The following is a 23244-nucleotide window of genomic DNA, read 5'->3' as shown; positions in this document are numbered from 1 at the left end:
AACCTACTGGGACCTCCACGTCTCTTCTGAGGGGCATTAAAAGCGTCTTGTTAAGCTACTGGGACCTCCACGTCTCTTCTGAGCGGCATTAAAAGCTTCTTATTAAGCTACTGGGACCTCCACGTCTCTTCTGAGGGGCATTAAAAGCATCTTTTTAAGCTACTGGGACCTCCACCACTTTTCCGAGGGGTATTAAAAGCATCTTGTTAAGCTACTGGGACCTCCAAGTCTCTTCTGAGGGGCATTAAAAGCGTCTTGTTAAACTACTGGGACCTCCACCACTTTTCCGAGGGGCATTAAAAGCGTCTTGTTAAGCTACTGGGACCTCCACGTCTCTTCCGAGGGGCATTAATAGCATTTTGTTAAGCTACTGGGACCTCCACGTCTCTTCTGAGGGGCATTAAAAGCGTCTAGTTAACCTACTTGGACCTCCACGTCTCTTCTGAGGGGCATTAAAAGCGTCGTGTTAAGCTACTGGGACCTCCACGTCTCTTCTGAGTCGCATTAAAAGCATCTTGTTAAGCTACTGGGACCTCCACGTCTCTTCTGAGGGGCATTAAAAGCGTCTTGTTAAGCTACTGGGACCTCCACGTCTCTTCTGAGGGGCATTAAAAGCGTCTTGTTAAGCTACTGGGACCTCCACGTCTCTTCTGAGGGGCATTAAAAGCGTCTTGTTTAGCTACTGGAACCTCCACGTCTATTCTGAGGGGCATTAAATGCGTCTTGTTAAGCTACTGGGACCTCCACCACTTTTCCGAGGGGCATTAAAAACGTCTTGTTAAGCTACTGGGACCTCCACGTCTCTTCTGAGGGGCATTAAAAGCGTCTTGTTAAGATACTGGGTCCTCCACGTCTCTTCTGAGGGTCATTTAAAGCATCTTGTTAAGCTACCGGGACCTCCACGTCTCTTCTGAGGGGCATTAAAAGCGTCTTGTTAAGCTACTGGGACCTCCACGTCTCTTCTGAGGGGCATTAAAAGCATCTTGTTAAGCTACTGGGACCGCCACCACTTTTCCGAGGGGCATTAAAAGCGTCTTGTTAAACTACTGGGATCTCCACCACTTTTCTGAGGGGCATTAAAAGCGTCTTGTTAAGCTACTGGCACCTCCACGTCTCTTCTGAGGGGCATTAAAAGCGTCTTGTTAAGCTACTGGGACATCCACGTCTCTTCTGAGGGTCATTAAAAGCGTCTTGTTAAGCTATTGGGACCTCCACGTCTCTTCCGAGGGGCATTAAAAGCATCTTGTTAAGCTACTGGGACCTCCACATCTCTTCTGAGGGGCATTAAAAGCGTTTTTTTAAGCTTCTGGGACCTCCACGTCTCTTCCGAGCGGTATTAAAAGCATCTTGTTAAGTTACTGGGACCTCCACGTCTCTTCTGAGGGGCATTAAAAGCGTCTAGTTAACCTACTGGGACCTCCACGTCTCTTCTGAGGATCATTAAAAGCATCTTGTTAAGCTACTGGGACCTCCACGTCTCTTCTGAGGGGCATTAAAAGCGTCTTGTTAAGCTACTGGGACCTCCACGTCTCTTCTGAGGGACATTAAAAGCGTCTTGTTAAGCTACTGGGACGTTCATGTCTCTTCTGAGGGTCATTAAAAGCATCTTGTTAAGCTACTGTGACCTCAACGTCTCTTCCGAGCGGTATTAAAAGCATCTTGTTAAGTTACTGGGACCTCCACGTCTCTTCTGAGGGGCATTAAAAGCGTCTAGTTAAACTACTAGGATCTCCACGTCTCTTCTGAGGGGCATTAAAAGCGTCTTGTTAAGCTACTGGGACCTCCACATCTCTTCTGAACGGCATGAAAAGCGTCTTGTTAAGCTACTGGGACCTCCACGTCTCTTCTGAGGGGCATTAAAAGCGTCTTGTTAAGCTACTGGGACCTCCACGTCTCTTCTGAGGGGCATTAAAAGCATCTTTTTAAGCTACTGGGACCTCCACCACTTTTCCGAGGGGCATTAAAAGCGTCTTGTTAAGCTACTGGGACGTTCACGTCTCTTCTGAGGGTCATTAAAAGCATCTTGTTAAGCTACTGTGACCTCAACGTCTCTTCCGAGCGGTATTAAAGGCATCTTGTTAAGTTACTGGGACCTCCACGTCTCTTCTGAGGGGAATTAAAAGCGTCTAGTTAACCTACTGGGACCTCCACGTCTCTTCTGAGGGGCATTAAAAGCGTCTTGTTAAGCTACTGGGACCTCCACGTCTCTTCTGAGGGGCATTAAAAGCTTCTTAATAAGCTACTGGGACCTCCACGTCTCTTCTGAGGGGCAATAAAAGCATCTTGTTAAGCTACTGGGACCTCCACGTCTCTTTTGAGGGGCATTAAAAGCGTCTTGTTAAGCTACTGGGACGTTCACGTCTCTTCTGAGGGTCATTAAAAGCATCTTGTTAAGCTACTGGGACCTCCACGTCTCTTCCGAGGGGCATTAAAAGCATCTTGTTAAGCTACTGGGACCTCCACGTCTCTTCTGAGGGGCATTAAAAGCTTCTTGTTAAGCTACTGGGACCTCCACGTCTCTTCCAAGGGCCATTCAAACCGTCTTGATAAGTTAATGGGACCTCCACGTCTCTACTGAGGGGTATTGAAAGCATCTTGTTAGGTTATGGGACCTCCACGTCTCTTCTGATGGGCATTAAAAGCATCTAGTTAACCTACTGGGACCTCCACGTCTCTTCTGAGGGGCATTAAAAGCGTCTTGTTAAGCTACTGGGACCTCCACCACTTTTCCGAGGGACATTAAACGCGTCTTGTTAAGCTACTGGGACCTCCACGTCTCTTCTGAGGGGCATTAAAAGCATCTTGTTAAGCTACTGGGACCTCCACGTCTCTTCTGAGGGTCATTAAAAGCATCATGTTAAGCTACTGGGACCTCCACGTCTCTTCTGAGGGGCATTAAAAGCGTCTTGTTAAGCTACTGGGACCTCCACGTCTCTTCTGAGGGGCATTAAAAGCATCTTGTTCATCTACTGGGAGCTCCACGTCTCTTCTGAGGGGCATGAAATGCGTCTTGTTAAGCTACTGGGACCTCCACCACTTTTCCGAGGGGCAATAAAAGCGTCTTGTTAAGCTACTGGGACCTCCACGTCTCTTCTGAGGGGCATTAAAAGCGTCTTGTTAAACTACTGGGTCCTCCACCACTTTTCCGAGGGGCATTAAAAGCGTCTTGTTAAGCTACTGGAACCTCCACGTCTCTTCTGAGGGGCATTAAAAGCGTCTTGTTAAGCTACTGGGACCTCCACGTCTCTTCTGAGTGTCATTAAAAGCATTTTGTTAAGCTACTGGGACCTCCACGTCTCTTCCGAGGGGCATTAAAAGCATCTTGTTAAGCTACTGGGACCTCCACGTCTCTTCTGAGGGGCATTAAAAGCATCTTGTTAAGCTACTGGGACCTCCACGTCTCTTCCAAGGGGCATTCAAACCGTCTTGTTAAGCTACTGGGACCTCCACGTCTCTTCTGAGGGGCATTGAAAGCGTCTTGTTAAGCTACTGGGACCTCCACCACTTTTCCGAGAGGCATTAAAAGCGTCTTGTTATACTACTGGGACCTCCACTTCTCTTCTAAGGGGCATTAAAAGCGTCTTATTAAGCTACGGGGACCTCCACGTCTCTTCTTAGGGGCATTAAAAATGCCTTGTTAAGCTACTGGGACCTCCACGTCTCTTCTGGGGTGGATTAAAAGCATCTTGTTAAGCTACTGGGTCGTCCACCACTTTTCCGAGGGGCATTTAAAGCGTCTTGCTAACCTACTGGGACCTCCACGTCTCTTCTGAGGGGCATTAAAAGCGTCTTGTTAAGCTACTGGGACCTCCACGTTTCTTCTGAGGGGCATTATAAACATCTTGTTAAGCTACTGGGACCTCCACGTCTCTTCTGAGGGGCATTAAAAGCTTCTTTTAAACTACTGGGACCTCCACGTCTCTTCTCAGATGCATTAAAAGCGTCTTGTTAAGCTACTGGGACCTCCACCACTTTTCCAAGGGGCAGTAAAAGCATCTTGTTAAGCTACTGGAGCCTCCATGTCTCTTCTGAGGGGCATTAAAGCGTCTTGTTAAGCTACTGGGACTTCCACGTCTCTTCCAAGGGGCATTAAAAGCGTCTTGTTAAGCTACTGGGACTTCCACGTCTCTTCTGAGGGGCATTAAAAGCGTCTTGTTAAGCTACTGGGACCTCCACGTCTCTTCCGAGGGGCATTAATAGCATTTTGTTAAGCTACTGGGACCTCCACGTCTCTTCTGAGGGGCATTAAAAGCGTCTAGTTAACCTACTTGGACCTCCACGTCTCTTCTGAGGGGCATTAAAAGCGTCGTGTTAAGCTACTGGGACCTCCACGTCTCTTCTGAGTCGCATTAAAAGCATCTTGTTAAGCTACTGGGACCTCCACGTCTCTTCTGAGGGGCATTAAAAGCGTCTTGTTAAGCTACTGGGACCTCCACGTCTCTTCTGAGGGGCATTAAAAGCGTCTTGTTAAGCTACTGGGACCTCCACGTCTCTTCTGAGGGGCATTAAAAGCGTCTTGTTTAGCTACTGGAACCTCCACGTCTATTCTGAGGGGCATTAAATGCGTCTTGTTAAGCTACTGGGACCTCCACCACTTTTCCGAGGGGCATTAAAAACGTCTTGTTAAGCTACTGGGACCTCCACGTCTCTTCTGAGGGGCATTAAAAGCGTCTTGTTAAGATACTGGGTCCTCCACGTCTCTTCTGAGGGTCATTTAAAGCATCTTGTTAAGCTACCGGGACCTCCACGTCTCTTCTGAGGGGCATTAAAAGCGTCTTGTTAAGCTACTGGGACCTCCACGTCTCTTCTGAGGGGCATTAAAAGCATCTTGTTAAGCTACTGGGACCGCCACCACTTTTCCGAGGGGCATTAAAAGCGTCTTGTTAAACTACTGGGATCTCCACCACTTTTCTGAGGGGCATTAAAAGCGTCTTGTTAAGCTACTGGCACCTCCACGTCTCTTCTGAGGGGCATTAAAAGCGTCTTGTTAAGCTACTGGGACATCCACGTCTCTTCTGAGGGTCATTAAAAGCGTCTTGTTAAGCTATTGGGACCTCCACGTCTCTTCCGAGGGGCATTAAAAGCATCTTGTTAAGCTACTGGGACCTCCACATCTCTTCTGAGGGGCATTAAAAGCGTTTTTTTAAGCTTCTGGGACCTCCACGTCTCTTCCGAGCGGTATTAAAAGCATCTTGTTAAGTTACTGGGACCTCCACGTCTCTTCTGAGGGGCATTAAAAGCGTCTAGTTAACCTACTGGGACCTCCACGTCTCTTCTGAGGATCATTAAAAGCATCTTGTTAAGCTACTGGGACCTCCACGTCTCTTCTGAGGGGCATTAAAAGCGTCTTGTTAAGCTACTGGGACCTCCACGTCTCTTCTGAGGGACATTAAAAGCGTCTTGTTAAGCTACTGGGACGTTCATGTCTCTTCTGAGGGTCATTAAAAGCATCTTGTTAAGCTACTGTGACCTCAACGTCTCTTCCGAGCGGTATTAAAAGCATCTTGTTAAGTTACTGGGACCTCCACGTCTCTTCTGAGGGGCATTAAAAGCGTCTAGTTAAACTACTAGGATCTCCACGTCTCTTCTGAGGGGCATTAAAAGCGTCTTGTTAAGCTACTGGGACCTCCACATCTCTTCTGAACGGCATGAAAAGCGTCTTGTTAAGCTACTGGGACCTCCACGTCTCTTCTGAGGGGCATTAAAAGCGTCTTGTTAAGCTACTGGGACCTCCACGTCTCTTCTGAGGGGCATTAAAAGCATCTTTTTAAGCTACTGGGACCTCCACCACTTTTCCGAGGGGCATTAAAAGCGTCTTGTTAAGCTACTGGGACGTTCACGTCTCTTCTGAGGGTCATTAAAAGCATCTTGTTAAGCTACTGTGACCTCAACGTCTCTTCCGAGCGGTATTAAAGGCATCTTGTTAAGTTACTGGGACCTCCACGTCTCTTCTGAGGGGAATTAAAAGCGTCTAGTTAACCTACTGGGACCTCCACGTCTCTTCTGAGGGGCATTAAAAGCGTCTTGTTAAGCTACTGGGACCTCCACGTCTCTTCTGAGGGGCATTAAAAGCTTCTTAATAAGCTACTGGGACCTCCACGTCTCTTCTGAGGGGCAATAAAAGCATCTTGTTAAGCTACTGGGACCTCCACGTCTCTTTTGAGGGGCATTAAAAGCGTCTTGTTAAGCTACTGGGACGTTCACGTCTCTTCTGAGGGTCATTAAAAGCATCTTGTTAAGCTACTGGGACCTCCACGTCTCTTCCGAGGGGCATTAAAAGCATCTTGTTAAGCTACTGGGACCTCCACGTCTCTTCTGAGGGGCATTAAAAGCTTCTTGTTAAGCTACTGGGACCTCCACGTCTCTTCCAAGGGCCATTCAAACCGTCTTGATAAGTTAATGGGACCTCCACGTCTCTACTGAGGGGTATTGAAAGCATCTTGTTAGGTTATGGGACCTCCACGTCTCTTCTGATGGGCATTAAAAGCATCTAGTTAACCTACTGGGACCTCCACGTCTCTTCTGAGGGGCATTAAAAGCGTCTTGTTAAGCTACTGGGACCTCCACCACTTTTCCGAGGGACATTAAACGCGTCTTGTTAAGCTACTGGGACCTCCACGTCTCTTCTGAGGGGCATTAAAAGCATCTTGTTAAGCTACTGGGACCTCCACGTCTCTTCTGAGGGTCATTAAAAGCATCATGTTAAGCTACTGGGACCTCCACGTCTCTTCTGAGGGGCATTAAAAGCGTCTTGTTAAGCTACTGGGACCTCCACGTCTCTTCTGAGGGGCATTAAAAGCATCTTGTTCATCTACTGGGAGCTCCACGTCTCTTCTGAGGGGCATGAAATGCGTCTTGTTAAGCTACTGGGACCTCCACCACTTTTCCGAGGGGCAATAAAAGCGTCTTGTTAAGCTACTGGGACCTCCACGTCTCTTCTGAGGGGCATTAAAAGCGTCTTGTTAAACTACTGGGTCCTCCACCACTTTTCCGAGGGGCATTAAAAGCGTCTTGTTAAGCTACTGGAACCTCCACGTCTCTTCTGAGGGGCATTAAAAGCGTCTTGTTAAGCTACTGGGACCTCCACGTCTCTTCTGAGTGTCATTAAAAGCATTTTGTTAAGCTACTGGGACCTCCACGTCTCTTCCGAGGGGCATTAAAAGCATCTTGTTAAGCTACTGGGACCTCCACGTCTCTTCTGAGGGGCATTAAAAGCATCTTGTTAAGCTACTGGGACCTCCACGTCTCTTCCAAGGGGCATTCAAACCGTCTTGTTAAGCTACTGGGACCTCCACGTCTCTTCTGAGGGGCATTGAAAGCGTCTTGTTAAGCTACTGGGACCTCCACCACTTTTCCGAGAGGCATTAAAAGCGTCTTGTTATACTACTGGGACCTCCACTTCTCTTCTAAGGGGCATTAAAAGCGTCTTATTAAGCTACGGGGACCTCCACGTCTCTTCTTAGGGGCATTAAAAATGCCTTGTTAAGCTACTGGGACCTCCACGTCTCTTCTGGGGTGGATTAAAAGCATCTTGTTAAGCTACTGGGTCGTCCACCACTTTTCCGAGGGGCATTTAAAGCGTCTTGCTAACCTACTGGGACCTCCACGTCTCTTCTGAGGGGCATTAAAAGCGTCTTGTTAAGCTACTGGGACCTCCACGTTTCTTCTGAGGGGCATTATAAACATCTTGTTAAGCTACTGGGACCTCCACGTCTCTTCTGAGGGGCATTAAAAGCTTCTTTTAAACTACTGGGACCTCCACGTCTCTTCTCAGATGCATTAAAAGCGTCTTGTTAAGCTACTGGGACCTCCACCACTTTTCCAAGGGGCAGTAAAAGCATCTTGTTAAGCTACTGGAGCCTCCATGTCTCTTCTGAGGGGCATTAAAGCGTCTTGTTAAGCTACTGGGACTTCCACGTCTCTTCCAAGGGGCATTAAAAGCGTCTTGTTAAGCTACTGGGACTTCCACGTCTCTTCTGAGGGGCATTAAAAGCGTCTTGTTAAGCTACTGGGACCTCCACGTCTCTTCTGAGGGGCATTAAAAGCATCTTGTTAAGCTAATGGGACCTCCACGTCTCTTCTAAGGGGTATTAAAAGCGTGTTGTTAAGCTACGGGGACCTCCACGTCTCTTCTTAGGGGCATTAAAAATGTCTTGTTAAGCTACTGGGACCTCCACATCTCTTCTGGGGAGGATTAAAAGCATCTTGTTAAGCTACTGGGACGTCCACCACTTTTGCGAGGGGCATTTAAAGCGTCTTGCTAGCCTACTGGGACCTCCACGTCTCTTCTGAGGGGCATTAAAAGCGTCTTGTTAAGCTACTGGGACCTCCACGTTTCTTCTGAGGGGCATTATAAACATCTTGTTAAGCTACTGGGACCTCCACGTCTCTTCTGAGGGGCATTATAAACATCTTGTTAAGCTACTGGGACCTCCACGTCTCTTCTGAGGGGCATTAAAAGCTTCTTTTAAACTACTGGGACATCCACGTCTCTTCTCAGATGCATTAAAAGCGTCTTGTTAAGCTACTGGGACCTCCACCACTTTTCCGAGGGGCAGTAAAAGCATCTTGTTAAGCTACTGGAGCCTCCATGTCTCTTCTGAGGGGCATTAAAGCGTCTTGTTAAGCTACTGGGACTTCCATGTCTCTTCCAAGGGGCATTAAAAGCGTCTTGTTAAGCTACTGGGACTTCCACGTCTCTTCTGAGGGGCATTAAAAGCGTCTTGTTAAGCTACTGGGACCTCCAGGTCTCTTCTGAGGGGCATTAAAAGCGTCTTGTTAAGCTAATGGGACCTCCACCACTTTTACGAGGGGCATTAAAAACGTCTTGTTAAGCTACTGGAACCTCCACGTCTCTTCCGAGGGGCATTAATAGCATTTTGTTAAGCTACTGGGACCTCCACGTCTCTTCTGAGGGGCATTAAAAGCGTCTAGTTAACCTACTTGGACCTCCACGTCTCTTCTGAGGGGCATTAAAAGCGTCTTGTTAAGCTACTGGGACCTCCACGTCTCTTCTGAGGGGCATTAAAAGCATCTTGTTAAGCTACTGGGACCTCCACGTCTCTTCTGAGGGGCATTAAAAGCGTCTTGTTAAGCTACTGGGACCTCCACGTCTCTTCTGAGGGGCATTAAAAGCGTCTTGTTAAGCTACTGGGACCTCCACGTCTTTTCTGAAGGGCACTGAAAGCGTCTTGTTCAGCTACTGGGACCTCCACGTCTCTTCTGAGGGGCATTAAAAACGTCTTATTAAGCTACTGGGACCTCCACGTCTCTTCTGAGGGGCATTAAAAGTGTCTTGTTAAGATACTGGGCCCTCCACGTCTCTTCTGAGGGTCATTTAAAGCATCTTTTTAAGCTACTGGGACCTCCACGTCTCTTCTGAGGGGCATTAAAAGCGTCTTGTTAAGCTACTGGGACCTCCACGTCTCTTCTGAGGGACATTAAAAGCGTCTTGCTAAGCTACTGAGACCTCCACGTCTCTTCTGAGGGGCATTAAAAGCATCTTGTTAAGCTACTGGGACCGCCACCACTTTTCCGAGGGGCATTAAAAGCGTCTTGTTAAACTACTGGGATCTCCACCACTTTTCTGAGGGGCATTAAAAGCGTCTTGTTAAGCTACTGGGACCTCCACGTCTCTTCTGTGGGGCATGAAAAGCGTCTTGTTAAGCTACTGGGACATCCACGTCTCTTCTGAGGGTCATTAAAAGCATCTTGTTAAGCTATTGGGACCTCCACGTCTCTTCCGATGGGCATTAAAAGCATCTTGTTAAGTTACTGGGACCTCCACGTCTCTTCTGAGGGGCATTAAAAGCGTCTAGTTAAACTACTAGGACATCCACGTCTCTTCTGAGGGGCATTAAAAGTGTCTTGTTAAGCTACTGGGACGTTCACGTCTCTTCTGAGGGTCATTAAAAGCATCTTGTTAAGCTACTGTGACCTCAACGTCTCTTCCGAGCGGTATTAAAAGCATCTTGTTAGGTTACTGGGACCTCCACGTCTCTTCTGAGGGGAATTAAAAGCGTCTAGTTAACCTACTGGGACCTCCACGTCTCTTCTGAGGGGCATTAAAAGCGTCTTGTTAAGCTACTGGGACCTCCACGTCTCTTCTGAGCGGCATTAAAAGCTTCTTATTAAGCTACTGGGACCTCCACGTCTCTTCTGAGGGGCATTAAAAGCATCTTTTTAAGCTACTGGGACCTCCACCACTTTTCCGAGGGGTATTAAAAGCATCTTGTTAAGCTACTGGGACCTCCAAGTCTCTTCTGAGGGGCATTAAAAGCGTCTTGTTAAACTACTGGGACCTCCACCACTTTTCCGAGGGGCATTAAAAGCGTCTTGTTAAGCTACTGGGACCTCCACGTCTCTTCCGAGGGGCATTAATAGCATTTTGTTAAGCTACTGGAACCTCCACGTCTCTTCTGAGGGGCATTAAAAGCGTCTAGTTAACCTACTTGGACCTCCACGTCTCTTCTGAGGGGCATTAAAAGCGTCTTGTTAAGCTACTGGGACCTCCACGTCTCTTCTGAGGGGCATTAAAAGCGTCTTGTTAAGCTACTGGGACCTCCACATCTCTTCTGAGGGGCATTAAAAGCGTCTTGTTAAGCTACTGGGACCTCCACGTCTCTTCTGAGGGGCATTAAAAGCGTCTTGTTTAGCTACTGGAACCTCCACGTCTATTCTGAGGGGCATTAAATGCGTCTTGTTAAGCTACTGGGACCTCCACCACTTTTCCGAGGGGCATTAAAAACGTCTTGTTAAGCTACTGGGACCTCCACGTCTCTTCTGAGGGGCATTAAAAGCGTCTTGTTAAGATACTGGGTCCTCCACGTCTCTTCTGAGGGTCATTTAAAGCATCTTGTTAAGCTACCGGGACCTCCACGTCTCTTCTGAGGGGCATTAAAAGCGTCTTGTTAAGCTACTGGGACCTCCACGTCTCTTCTGAGGGGCATTAAAAGCATCTTGTTAAGCTACTGGGACCGCCACCACTTTTCCGAGGGGCATTAAAAGCGTCTTGTTAAACTACTGGGATCTCCACCACTTTTCTGAGGGGCATTAAAAGCGTCTTGTTAAGCTACTGGGACCTCCACGTCTCTTCTGAGGGGCATTAAAAGCGTCTTGTTAAGCTACTGGGACATCCACGTCTCTTCTGAGGGTCATTAAAAGCGTCTTGTTAAGCTATTGGGACCTCCACGTCTCTTCCGAGGGGCATTAAAAGCATCTTGTTAAGCTACTGGGACCTCCACATCTCTTCTGAGGGGCATTAAAAGCGTTTTTTTAAGCTTCTGGGACCTCCACGTCTCTTCCGAGCGGTATTAAAAGCATCTTGTTAAGTTACTGGGACCTCCACGTCTCTTCTGAGGGGCATTAAAAGCGTCTAGTTAACCTACTGGGACCTCCACGTCTCTTCTGAGGATCATTAAAAGCATCTTGTTAAGCTACTGGGACCTCCACATCTCTTCTGAACGGCATGAAAAGCGTCTTGTTAAGCTACTGGGACCTCCACGTCTCTTCTGAGGGGCATTAAAAGCGTCTTGTTAAGCTACTGGGACCTCCACGTCTCTTCTGAGGGGCATTAAAAGCATCTTTTTAAGCTACTGGGACCTCCACCACTTTTCCGAGGGGCATTAAAAGCGTCTTGTTAAGCTACTGGGACGTTCACGTCTCTTCTGAGGGTCATTAAAAGCATCTTGTTAAGCTACTGTGACCTCAACGTCTCTTCCGAGCGGTATTAAAGGCATCTTGTTAAGTTACTGGGACCTCCACGTCTCTTCTGAGGGGAATTAAAAGCGTCTAGTTAACCTACTGGGACCTCCACGTCTCTTCTGAGGGGCATTAAAAGCGTCTTGTTAAGCTACTGGGACCTCCACGTCTCTTCTGAGGGGCATTAAAAGCTTCTTAATAAGCTACTGGGACCTCCACGTCTCTTCTGAGGGGCAATAAAAGCATCTTGTTAAGCTACTGGGACCTCCACGTCTCTTTTGAGGGGCATTAAAAGCGTCTTGTTAAGCTACTGGGACGTTCACGTCTCTTCTGAGGGTCATTAAAAGCATCTTGTTAAGCTACTGGGACCTCCACGTCTCTTCCGAGGGGCATTAAAAGCATCTTGTTAAGCTACTGGGACCTCCACGTCTCTTCTGAGGGGCATTAAAAGCTTCTTGTTAAGCTACTGGGACCTCCACGTCTCTTCCAAGGGCCATTCAAACCGTCTTGATAAGTTAATGGGACCTCCACGTCTCTACTGAGGGGTATTGAAAGCATCTTGTTAGGTTATGGGACCTCCACGTCTCTTCTGATGGGCATTAAAAGCATCTAGTTAACCTACTGGGACCTCCACGTCTCTTCTGAGGGGCATTAAAAGCGTCTTGTTAAGCTACTGGGACCTCCACCACTTTTCCGAGGGACATTAAACGCGTCTTGTTAAGCTACTGGGACCTCCACGTCTCTTCTGAGGGGCATTAAAAGCATCTTGTTAAGCTACTGGGACCTCCACGTCTCTTCTGAGGGTCATTAAAAGCATCATGTTAAGCTACTGGGACCTCCACGTCTCTTCTGAGGGGCATTAAAAGCGTCTTGTTAAGCTACTGGGACCTCCACGTCTCTTCTGAGGGGCATTAAAAGCATCTTGTTCATCTACTGGGAGCTCCACGTCTCTTCTGAGGGGCATGAAATGCGTCTTGTTAAGCTACTGGGACCTCCACCACTTTTCCGAGGGGCAATAAAAGCGTCTTGTTAAGCTACTGGGACCTCCACGTCTCTTCTGAGGGGCATTAAAAGCGTCTTGTTAAACTACTGGGTCCTCCACCACTTTTCCGAGGGGCATTAAAAGCGTCTTGTTAAGCTACTGGAACCTCCACGTCTCTTCTGAGGGGCATTAAAAGCGTCTTGTTAAGCTACTGGGACCTCCACGTCTCTTCTGAGTGTCATTAAAAGCATTTTGTTAAGCTACTGGGACCTCCACGTCTCTTCCGAGGGGCATTAAAAGCATCTTGTTAAGCTACTGGGACCTCCACGTCTCTTCTGAGGGGCATTAAAAGCATCTTGTTAAGCTACTGGGACCTCCACGTCTCTTCCAAGGGGCATTCAAACCGTCTTGTTAAGCTACTGGGACCTCCACGTCTCTTCTGAGGGGCATTGAAAGCGTCTTGTTAAGCTACTGGGACCTCCACCACTTTTCCGAGAGGCATTAAAAGCGTCTTGTTATACTACTGGGACCTCCACTTCTCTTCTAAGGGGCATTAAAAGCGTCTTATTAAGCTACGGGGACCTCCACGTCTCTTCTTAGGGGCATTAAAAATGCCTTGTTAAGCTACTGGGACCTCCACGTCTCTTCTGGGGTGGATTAAAAGCATCTTGTTAAGCTACTGGGTCGTCCACCACTTTTCCGAGGGGCATTTAAAGCGTCTTGCTAACCTACTGGGACCTCCACGTCTCTTCTGAGGGGCATTAAAAGCGTCTTGTTAAGCTACTGGGACCTCCACGTTTCTTCTGAGGGGCATTATAAACATCTTGTTAAGCTACTGGGACCTCCACGTCTCTTCTGAGGGGCATTAAAAGCTTCTTTTAAACTACTGGGACCTCCACGTCTCTTCTCAGATGCATTAAAAGCGTCTTGTTAAGCTACTGGGACCTCCACCACTTTTCCAAGGGGCAGTAAAAGCATCTTGTTAAGCTACTGGAGCCTCCATGTCTCTTCTGAGGGGCATTAAAGCGTCTTGTTAAGCTACTGGGACTTCCACGTCTCTTCCAAGGGGCATTAAAAGCGTCTTGTTAAGCTACTGGGACTTCCACGTCTCTTCTGAGGGGCATTAAAAGCGTCTTGTTAAGCTACTGGGACCTCCACGTCTCTTCTGAGGGGCATTAAAAGCATCTTGTTAAGCTAATGGGACCTCCACGTCTCTTCTAAGGGGTATTAAAAGCGTGTTGTTAAGCTACGGGGACCTCCACGTCTCTTCTTAGGGGCATTAAAAATGTCTTGTTAAGCTACTGGGACCTCCACATCTCTTCTGGGGAGGATTAAAAGCATCTTGTTAAGCTACTGGGACGTCCACCACTTTTGCGAGGGGCATTTAAAGCGTCTTGCTAGCCTACTGGGACCTCCACGTCTCTTCTGAGGGGCATTAAAAGCGTCTTGTTAAGCTACTGGGACCTCCACGTTTCTTCTGAGGGGCATTATAAACATCTTGTTAAGCTACTGGGACCTCCACGTCTCTTCTGAGGGGCATTATAAACATCTTGTTAAGCTACTGGGACCTCCACGTCTCTTCTGAGGGGCATTAAAAGCTTCTTTTAAACTACTGGGACATCCACGTCTCTTCTCAGATGCATTAAAAGCGTCTTGTTAAGCTACTGGGACCTCCACCACTTTTCCGAGGGGCAGTAAAAGCATCTTGTTAAGCTACTGGAGCCTCCATGTCTCTTCTGAGGGGCATTAAAGCGTCTTGTTAAGCTACTGGGACTTCCATGTCTCTTCCAAGGGGCATTAAAAGCGTCTTGTTAAGCTACTGGGACTTCCACGTCTCTTCTGAGGGGCATTAAAAGCGTCTTGTTAAGCTACTGGGACCTCCAGGTCTCTTCTGAGGGGCATTAAAAGCGTCTTGTTAAGCTAATGGGACCTCCACCACTTTTACGAGGGGCATTAAAAACGTCTTGTTAAGCTACTGGAACCTCCACGTCTCTTCCGAGGGGCATTAATAGCATTTTGTTAAGCTACTGGGACCTCCACGTCTCTTCTGAGGGGCATTAAAAGCGTCTAGTTAACCTACTTGGACCTCCACGTCTCTTCTGAGGGGCATTAAAAGCGTCTTGTTAAGCTACTGGGACCTCCACGTCTCTTCTGAGGGGCATTAAAAGCATCTTGTTAAGCTACTGGGACCTCCACGTCTCTTCTGAGGGGCATTAAAAGCGTCTTGTTAAGCTACTGGGACCTCCACGTCTCTTCTGAGGGGCATTAAAAGCGTCTTGTTAAGCTACTGGGACCTCCACGTCTTTTCTGAAGGGCACTGAAAGCGTCTTGTTCAGCTACTGGGACCTCCACGTCTCTTCTGAGGGGCATTAAAAACGTCTTATTAAGCTACTGGGACCTCCACGTCTCTTCTGAGGGGCATTAAAAGTGTCTTGTTAAGATACTGGGCCCTCCACGTCTCTTCTGAGGGTCATTTAAAGCATCTTTTTAAGCTACTGGGACCTCCACGTCTCTTCTGAGGGGCATTAAAAGCGTCTTGTTAAGCTACTGGGACCTCCACGTCTCTTCTGAGGGACATTAAAAGCGTCTTGCTAAGCTACTGAGACCTCCACGTCTCTTCTGAGGGGCATTAAAAGCATCTTGTTAAGCTACTGGGACCGCCACCACTTTTCCGAGGGGCATTAAAAGCGTCTTGTTAAACTACTGGGATCTCCACCACTTTTCTGAGGGGCATTAAAAGCGTCTTGTTAAGCTACTGGGACCTCCACGTCTCTTCTGTGGGGCATGAAAAGCGTCTTGTTAAGCTACTGGGACATCCACGTCTCTTCTGAGGGTCATTAAAAGCATCTTGTTAAGCTATTGGGACCTCCACGTCTCTTCCGATGGGCATTAAAAGCATCTTGTTAAGTTACTGGGACCTCCACGTCTCTTCTGAGGGGCATTAAAAGCGTCTAGTTAAACTACTAGGACATCCACGTCTCTTCTGAGGGGCATTAAAAGTGTCTTGTTAAGCTACTGGGACGTTCACGTCTCTTCTGAGGGTCATTAAAAGCATCTTGTTAAGCTACTGTGACCTCAACGTCTCTTCCGAGCGGTATTAAAAGCATCTTGTTAGGTTACTGGGACCTCCACGTCTCTTCTGAGGGGAATTAAAAGCGTCTAGTTAACCTACTGGGACCTCCACGTCTCTTCTGAGGGGCATTAAAAGCGTCTTGTTAAGCTACTGGGACCTCCACGTCTCTTCTGAGCGGCATTAAAAGCTTCTTATTAAGCTACTGGGACCTCCACGTCTCTTCTGAGGGGCATTAAAAGCATCTTTTTAAGCTACTGGGACCTCCACCACTTTTCCGAGGGGTATTAAAAGCATCTTGTTAAGCTACTGGGACCTCCAAGTCTCTTCTGAGGGGCATTAAAAGCGTCTTGTTAAACTACTGGGACCTCCACCACTTTTCCGAGGGGCATTAAAAGCGTCTTGTTAAGCTACTGGGACCTCCACGTCTCTTCCGAGGGGCATTAATAGCATTTTGTTAAGCTACTGGAACCTCCACGTCTCTTCTGAGGGGCATTAAAAGCGTCTAGTTAACCTACTTGGACCTCCACGTCTCTTCTGAGGGGCATTAAAAGCGTCTTGTTAAGCTACTGGGACCTCCACGTCTCTTCTGAGGGGCATTAAAAGCGTCTTGTTAAGCTACTGGGACCTCCACATCTCTTCTGAGGGGCATTAAAAGCGTCTTGTTAAGCTACTGGGACCTCCACGTCTCTTCTGAGGGGCATTAAAAGCGTCTTGTTTAGCTACTGGAACCTCCACGTCTATTCTGAGGGGCATTAAATGCGTCTTGTTAAGCTACTGGGACCTCCACCACTTTTCCGAGGGGCATTAAAAACGTCTTGTTAAGCTACTGGGACCTCCACGTCTCTTCTGAGGGGCATTAAAAGCGTCTTGTTAAGATACTGGGTCCTCCACGTCTCTTCTGAGGGTCATTTAAAGCATCTTGTTAAGCTACCGGGACCTCCACGTCTCTTCTGAGGGGCATTAAAAGCGTCTTGTTAAGCTACTGGGACCTCCACGTCTCTTCTGAGGGGCATTAAAAGCATCTTGTTAAGCTACTGGGACCGCCACCACTTTTCCGAGGGGCATTAAAAGCGTCTTGTTAAACTACTGGGATCTCCACCACTTTTCTGAGGGGCATTAAAAGCGTCTTGTTAAGCTACTGGGACCTCCACGTCTCTTCTGAGGGGCATTAAAAGCGTCTTGTTAAGCTACTGGGACATCCACGTCTCTTCTGAGGGTCATTAAAAGCGTCTTGTTAAGCTATTGGGACCTCCACGTCTCTTCCGAGGGGCATTAAAAGCATCTTGTTAAGCTACTGGGACCTCCACATCTCTTCTGAGGGGCATTAAAAGCGTTTTTTTAAGCTTCTGGGACCTCCACGTCTCTTCCGAGCGGTATTAAAAGCATCTTGTTAAGTTACTGGGACCTCCACGTCTCTTCTGAGGGGCATTAAAAGCGTCTAGTTAACCTACTGGGACCTCCACGTCTCTTCTGAGGATCATTAAAAGCATCTTGTTAAGCTACTGGGACCTCCACGTCTCTTCTGAGGGGCATTAAAAGCGTCTTGTTAAGCTACTGGGACCTCCACGTCTCTTCTGAGGGACATTAAAAGCGTCTTGTTAAGCTACTGGGACGTTCATGTCTCTTCTGAGGGTCATTAAAAGCATCTTGTTAAGCTACTGTGACCTCAACGTCTCTTCCGAGCGGTATTAAAGGCATCTTGTTAAGTTACTGGGACCTCCACGTCTCTTCTGAGGGGCATTAAAAGCGTCTAGTTAAACTACTAGGATCTCCACGTCTCTTCTGAGGGGCATTAAAAGCGTCTTGTTAAGCTACTGGGACCTCCACATCTCTTCTGAACGGCATTAAAAGCGTCTTGTTAAGCTACTGGGACCTCCACGTCTCTTCTGAGGGGCATTAAAAGCGTCTTGTTAAGCTACTGGGACCTCCACGTCTCTTCTGAGGGGCATTAAAAGCATCTTTTTAAGCTACTGGGACCTCCACCACTTTTCCGAGGGGCATTAAAAGCGTCTTGTTAAGCTACTGGGACGTTCACGTCTCTTCTGAGGGTCATTAAAAGCATCTTGTTAAGCTACTGTGACCTCAACGTCTCTTCCGAGCGGTATTAAAGGCATCTTGTTAAGTTACTGGGACCTCCACGTCTCTTCTGAGGGGAATTAAAAGCGTCTAGTTAACCTACTGGGACCTCCACGTCTCTTCTGAGGGGCATTAAAAGCGTCTTGTTAAGCTACTGGGACCTCCACGTCTCTTCTGAGGGGCATTAAAAGCTTCTTATTAAGCTACTGGGACCTCCACGTCTCTTCTGAGGGGCAATAAAAGCATCTTGTTAAGCTACTGGGACCTCCACGTCTCTTCTGAGGGGCATTAAAAGCATCTTGTTAAGCTACTGGGACCTCCACGTCTCTTCTGAGGGACATTAAAAGCGTCTTGTTAAACTACTGGGTTCTCCACCAATTTTCTGAGGGGCATTTAAAGCGTCTTGTTAAGCTACTGGGACCTCCACGTCTCTTCTGAGGGGCATTAAAAGCGTCTTGTTAAGCTACTGGGACATCCACGTCTCTTCTGAGGGTCATTAAAAGCATCTTGTTAAGCTATTGGGACCTCCACGTCTCTTCCGAGGGGCATTAAAAGCATCTTGTTAAGCTACTGGGACCTCCACATCTCTTCTGAGGGGCATTAAAAGCGTTTTTTTTAGCTTCTGGGACCTCCACGTCTCTACTGAGGGGTATTAAAAGCATCTTGTTAAGTTACTGGGACCTCCACGTCTCTTCTGAGGGGCATTAAAAGCGTCTAGTTAAACTACTAGGATCTCCACATCTCTTCTGAGGGGCATTAAAAGCGTATTGTTAAGCTACTGGGACCTCCACATCTCTTCTGAACGGCATTAAAACCGTCTTGTTAAGCTACTGGGACCTCCACGTCTCTTCTGAGGGGCATTAAAAATGCCTTGTTAAGCTACTGGGACCTCCACATCTCTTCTGGGGTGGATTAAAAGCATCTTGTTAAGCTACTGGGACGTCCACCACTTTTCCGAGGGGCATTTAAAGCGTCTTGCTAACCTACTGGGACCTCCACGTCTCTTCTGAGGGGCATTAAAAGCGTCTTGTTAAGCCACTGGGACCTCCACGTTTCTTCTGAGGGGCATTATAAACATCTTGTTAAGCTACTGGGACCTCCACGTCTCTTCTGAGGGGCATTAAAAGCTTCTTTTAAACTACTGGGACCTCCACGTCTCTTCTCAGATGCATTAAAAGCGTCTTGTTAAGCTACTGGGACCTCCACCACTTTTCCGAGGGGCAGTAAAAGCATCTTGTTAAGCTACTGGAGCCTCCTTGTCTCTTCTGAGGGGCATTAAAGCGTCTTGTTAAGCTACTGGGACTTCCACGTCTCTTCCAAGGGGCATTAAAAGCGTCTTGTTAAGCTACTGGGACTTCCACGTCTCTTCTGAGGTGGATTAAAAGCGTCTTGTTAAGCTACTGGGACCTCCACGTCTCTTCTGAGGGTCATTAAAAGCATCTTGTTAAGCTACTGGGACCTCCACCACTTTTACGAGGGGCATTAAAAACGTCTTGTTAAGCTACTGGAACCTCCACGTCTCTTCCGAGGGGCATTAATAGCATTTTCTTAAGCTACTGGGACCTCCACGTCTCTTCTGAGGGGCATTAAAAGCGTCTAGTTAACCTACTTGGACCTCCACGTCTCTTCTGAGGGGCATTAAAAGCGTCTTGTTAAGCTACTGGGACCTCCACGTCTCTTCTGAGGGGCATTAAAAGCATCTTGTTAAGCTAATGGGACCTCCACGTCTCTTCTGAGGGGCATTAAAAGCGTCTTGTTAAGCTACTGGGACCTCCACGTCTCTTCTGAGGGGCATTAAAAGCGTCTTGTTAAGCTACTGGGACCTCCACGTCTCTACTGAGGGGCATTAAAAGCGTCTTGTTCAGCTACTGGGACCTCCACGTCTCTTCTTAGGGGCATTAAATGCGTCTTGTTAAGCTACTGGGACCTCCACCACTTTTACGAGGGGCATTAAAAACGTCTTGTTAAGCTACTGGGACCTCCACTTCTCTTCTGAGGGGCATTAAAAGCGTCTTGTTAAGATACTGGGCCCTCCACGTCTCTTCTGAGGGTCATTTAAAGCATCTTGTTAAGCTACTGGGACCTCCACGTCTCTTCTGAGGGGCATTAAAAGCGTCTTGTTAAGCTACTGGGACCTCCACGTCTCTTCTGAGGGACATTAAAAGCGTCTTGCTATGCTACTGGGACCTCCACGTCTCTTCTGAGGGGCATTAAAAGCATCTTGTTAAGCTACTGGGACCGCCACCACTTTTCCGAGGGGCATTAAAAGCGTCTTGTTAAACTACTGGGATCTCCACCACTTTTCTGAGGGGCATTAAAGCGTCTTGTTAAGCTACTGGGACCTCCACGTCTCTTCTGAGGGGCATTAAAAGCGTCTTGTTAAGCTACTGGGACATCCACGTCTCTTCTGAGGGTCATTAAAAGCATCTTGTTAAGCTATTGGGAGATCCACGTCTCTTCCGAGGGTTATTAAAAGCATCTTGTTAAGCTACTGGGACCTCCACGTCTCTTCTGAGGGTCATTAAAAGCATCTTGTTAAGCTACAGGGACCTCCACGTCTCTTCTGAGGTGCATTAAAAGCGTCTTGTTAAGCTACTGGGACCTCCACGTCTCTTCTGAGGGGCATTAAAAGCGTCTTGTTCATCTACTGGGAGCTCCAAGTCTCTTCTGAGGGGCATTAAATGCGTCTTGTTAAGCTACTGGGACCTCCACCACTTTTCCGAGGGGCATTAAAAACGTCTTGTTAAGCTACTGGGACCTCCACGTCTCTTCTGAGGGGCATTAAAAGCATCTTTTTAAGCTACTGGGACCTCCACCACTTTTCCGAGGGGCAATAAAAGCATCTTGTTAAGCTACTGGGACCTCCACGTCTCTTCTGAGGGGCATTAAAAGCGTCTTGTTAAACTACTGGGTCCTCCACCACTTTTCCGAGGGGCATTAAAAGCGTCTTGTTAAGCTACTGGAACCTCCACGTCTCTTCTGAGGGGCATTAAAAGCGTCTCGTTAAGCTACTGGGACCTCCACGTCTCTTCTGAGTGTCATTAAAAGCATTTTGTTAAGCTACTGGGACCTCCATGTCTCTTCTGAGGGGCATTAAAAGCTTCTTGTTAAGCTACTGGGACCTCCACGTCTCTTCCAAGGGCCATTCAAACCGTCTTGATAAGCTAATGGGACCTCCACGTCTCTACTGAGGGGTATTGAAAGCATCTTTTTAGGTTACTGGGACCTCCACGTCTCTTCTGAGGGGCATTAAAAGCATCTAGTTAACCTACTGGGACCTCCACGTCTCTTCTGAGGGGCATTAAAAGCGTCTTGTTAAGCTACTGGGACCTCCACCACTTTTCCGAGGGACATTAAACGCGTCTTGTTAAGCTACTGGGACCTCCACGTCTCTTCTGAGGGGCATTAAAAGCATCTTGTTAAGCTACTGGGACCTCCACGTCTCTTCTGAGGGACATTAAAAACATCTTGTTAAGCTACTGGGACCTCCACGTCTCTTCTGAGGGGCATTAAAAGCGTCTTGTTAAGCTACTGGGACCTCCACGTCTCTTCTGAGGGGCATTAAAAGCGTCTTCTTCATCTACTGGGAGCTCCACGTCTCTTCTGAGGGGCATTAAATGCGTCTTGTTAAGCTACTGGGACCTCCACCACTTTTCCGAGGGGCATTAAAAACGTCTTTTTAAGCTACTGGGACCTCCACGTCTCTTCTGAGGGTCATTAAAAGCATCTTTTTAAGCTACTGGGACCTCCACCACTTTTCCGAGGGGCAATAAAAGCGTCTTGTTAAGCTACTGGGACCTCCACGTCTCTTCTGAGGGGCATTAAAAGCGTCTTGTTAAACTACTGGGTCCTCCACCACTTTTCCGAGGGGCATTAAAAGCGTCTTGTTAAGCTACTGGAACCTCCACGTCTCTTCTGAGGGGCATTAAAAGCGTCTTGTTAAGCTACTGGGACCTCCACGTCTCTTCTGAGTGTCATTAAAAGCATTTTGTTAAGCTACTGGGACCTCCACGTCTCTTCCGAGGGGCATTAAAAGCATCTTGTTAAGCTACTGGGACCTCCACGTCTCTTCTGAGGGGCATTAAAAGCATCTTGTTAAGCTACTGGGACCTCCACGTCTCTTCCAAGGGGCATTCAAACCGTCTTGTTAAGCTACTGGGACCTCCACGTGTCTTCTGAGGGGCATTGAAAGCGTCTTGTTAAGCTACTGGGACCTCCACCACTTTTCCGAGAGGCATTAAAAGCGTCTTGTTATACTACTGGGACCTCCACTTCTCTTCTAAGGGGCATTAAAAGCGTCTTATTAAGCTACGGGGACCTCCACGTCTCTTCTTAGGGGCATTAAAAATGCCTTGCTAAGCTACTGGGACCTCCACGTCTCTTCTGGGGTGGATTAAAAGCATCTTGTTAAGCTACTGGGACGTCCATCACTTTTCCGAGGGGCATTTAAAGCGTCTTGCTAACCTACTGGGACCTCCACGTCTCTTCTGAAGGGCATTAAAAGCGTCTTGTTAAGCTACTGGGAACTCCACGTTTCTTCTGAGGGGCATTATAAACATCTTGTTAAGCTACTGGGACCTCCACGTCTCTTCTGAGGGGCATTAAAAGCTTCTTTTAAACTACTGGGACCTCCACGTCTCTTCTCAGATGCATTAAAAGCGTCTTGTTAAGCTACTGGGACCTCCACCACTTTTCCGAGGGGCAGTAAAAGCATCTTGTTAAGCTACTGGAGCCTCCATGTCTCTTCTGAGGGGCATTAAAGCGTCCTGTTAAGCTACTGGGACTTCCACGTCTCTTCCAAGGGGCATTAAAAGCGTCTTGTTAAGCTACTGGGACTTCCACGTCTCTTCTGAGGGGCATTAAAAGTGTCTTGTTAAGCTACTGGGACCTCCACGTCTCTTCTGAGGGGCATTAAAAGCGTCTTGTTAAGCTAATGGGACCTCCACGTCTCTTCTAAGGGGTATTAAAAGCGTGTTGTTAATCTACGGGGACCTCCACGTCTCTTCTTAGGGGCATTAAAAATGCCTTGTTAAGCTACTGGGACCTCCACATCTCTTCTGGGGTGGATTAAAAGCATCTTGTTAAGCTACTGGGACGTCCACCACTTTTCCGAGGGGCATTTAAAGCGTCTTGCTAACCTACTGGGACCTCCACGTCTCTTCTGAGGGGCATTAAAAGCGTCTTGTTAAGCCACTGGGACCTCCACGTTTCTTCTGAGGGGCATTATAAACATCTTGTTAAGCTACTGGGACCTCCACGTCTCTTCTGAGGGGCATTAAAAGCTTCTTTTAAACTACTGGGACCTCCACGTCTCTTCTCAGATGCATTAAAAGCGTCTTGTTAAGCTACTGGGACCTCCACCACTTTTCCGAGGGGCAGTAAAACCATCTTGTTAAGCTACTGGAGCCTCCAT

This window comes from Phyllobates terribilis, unplaced genomic scaffold (assembly GCF_046119375.1).
Source record: "Phyllobates terribilis strain yellow unplaced genomic scaffold, ASM4611937v1 Scaffold_4__5_contigs__length_816908805, whole genome shotgun sequence".
NCBI lineage: Eukaryota > Metazoa > Chordata > Amphibia > Anura > Dendrobatidae > Phyllobates > Phyllobates terribilis.
This window is presented reverse-complemented; position numbering follows the sequence as displayed.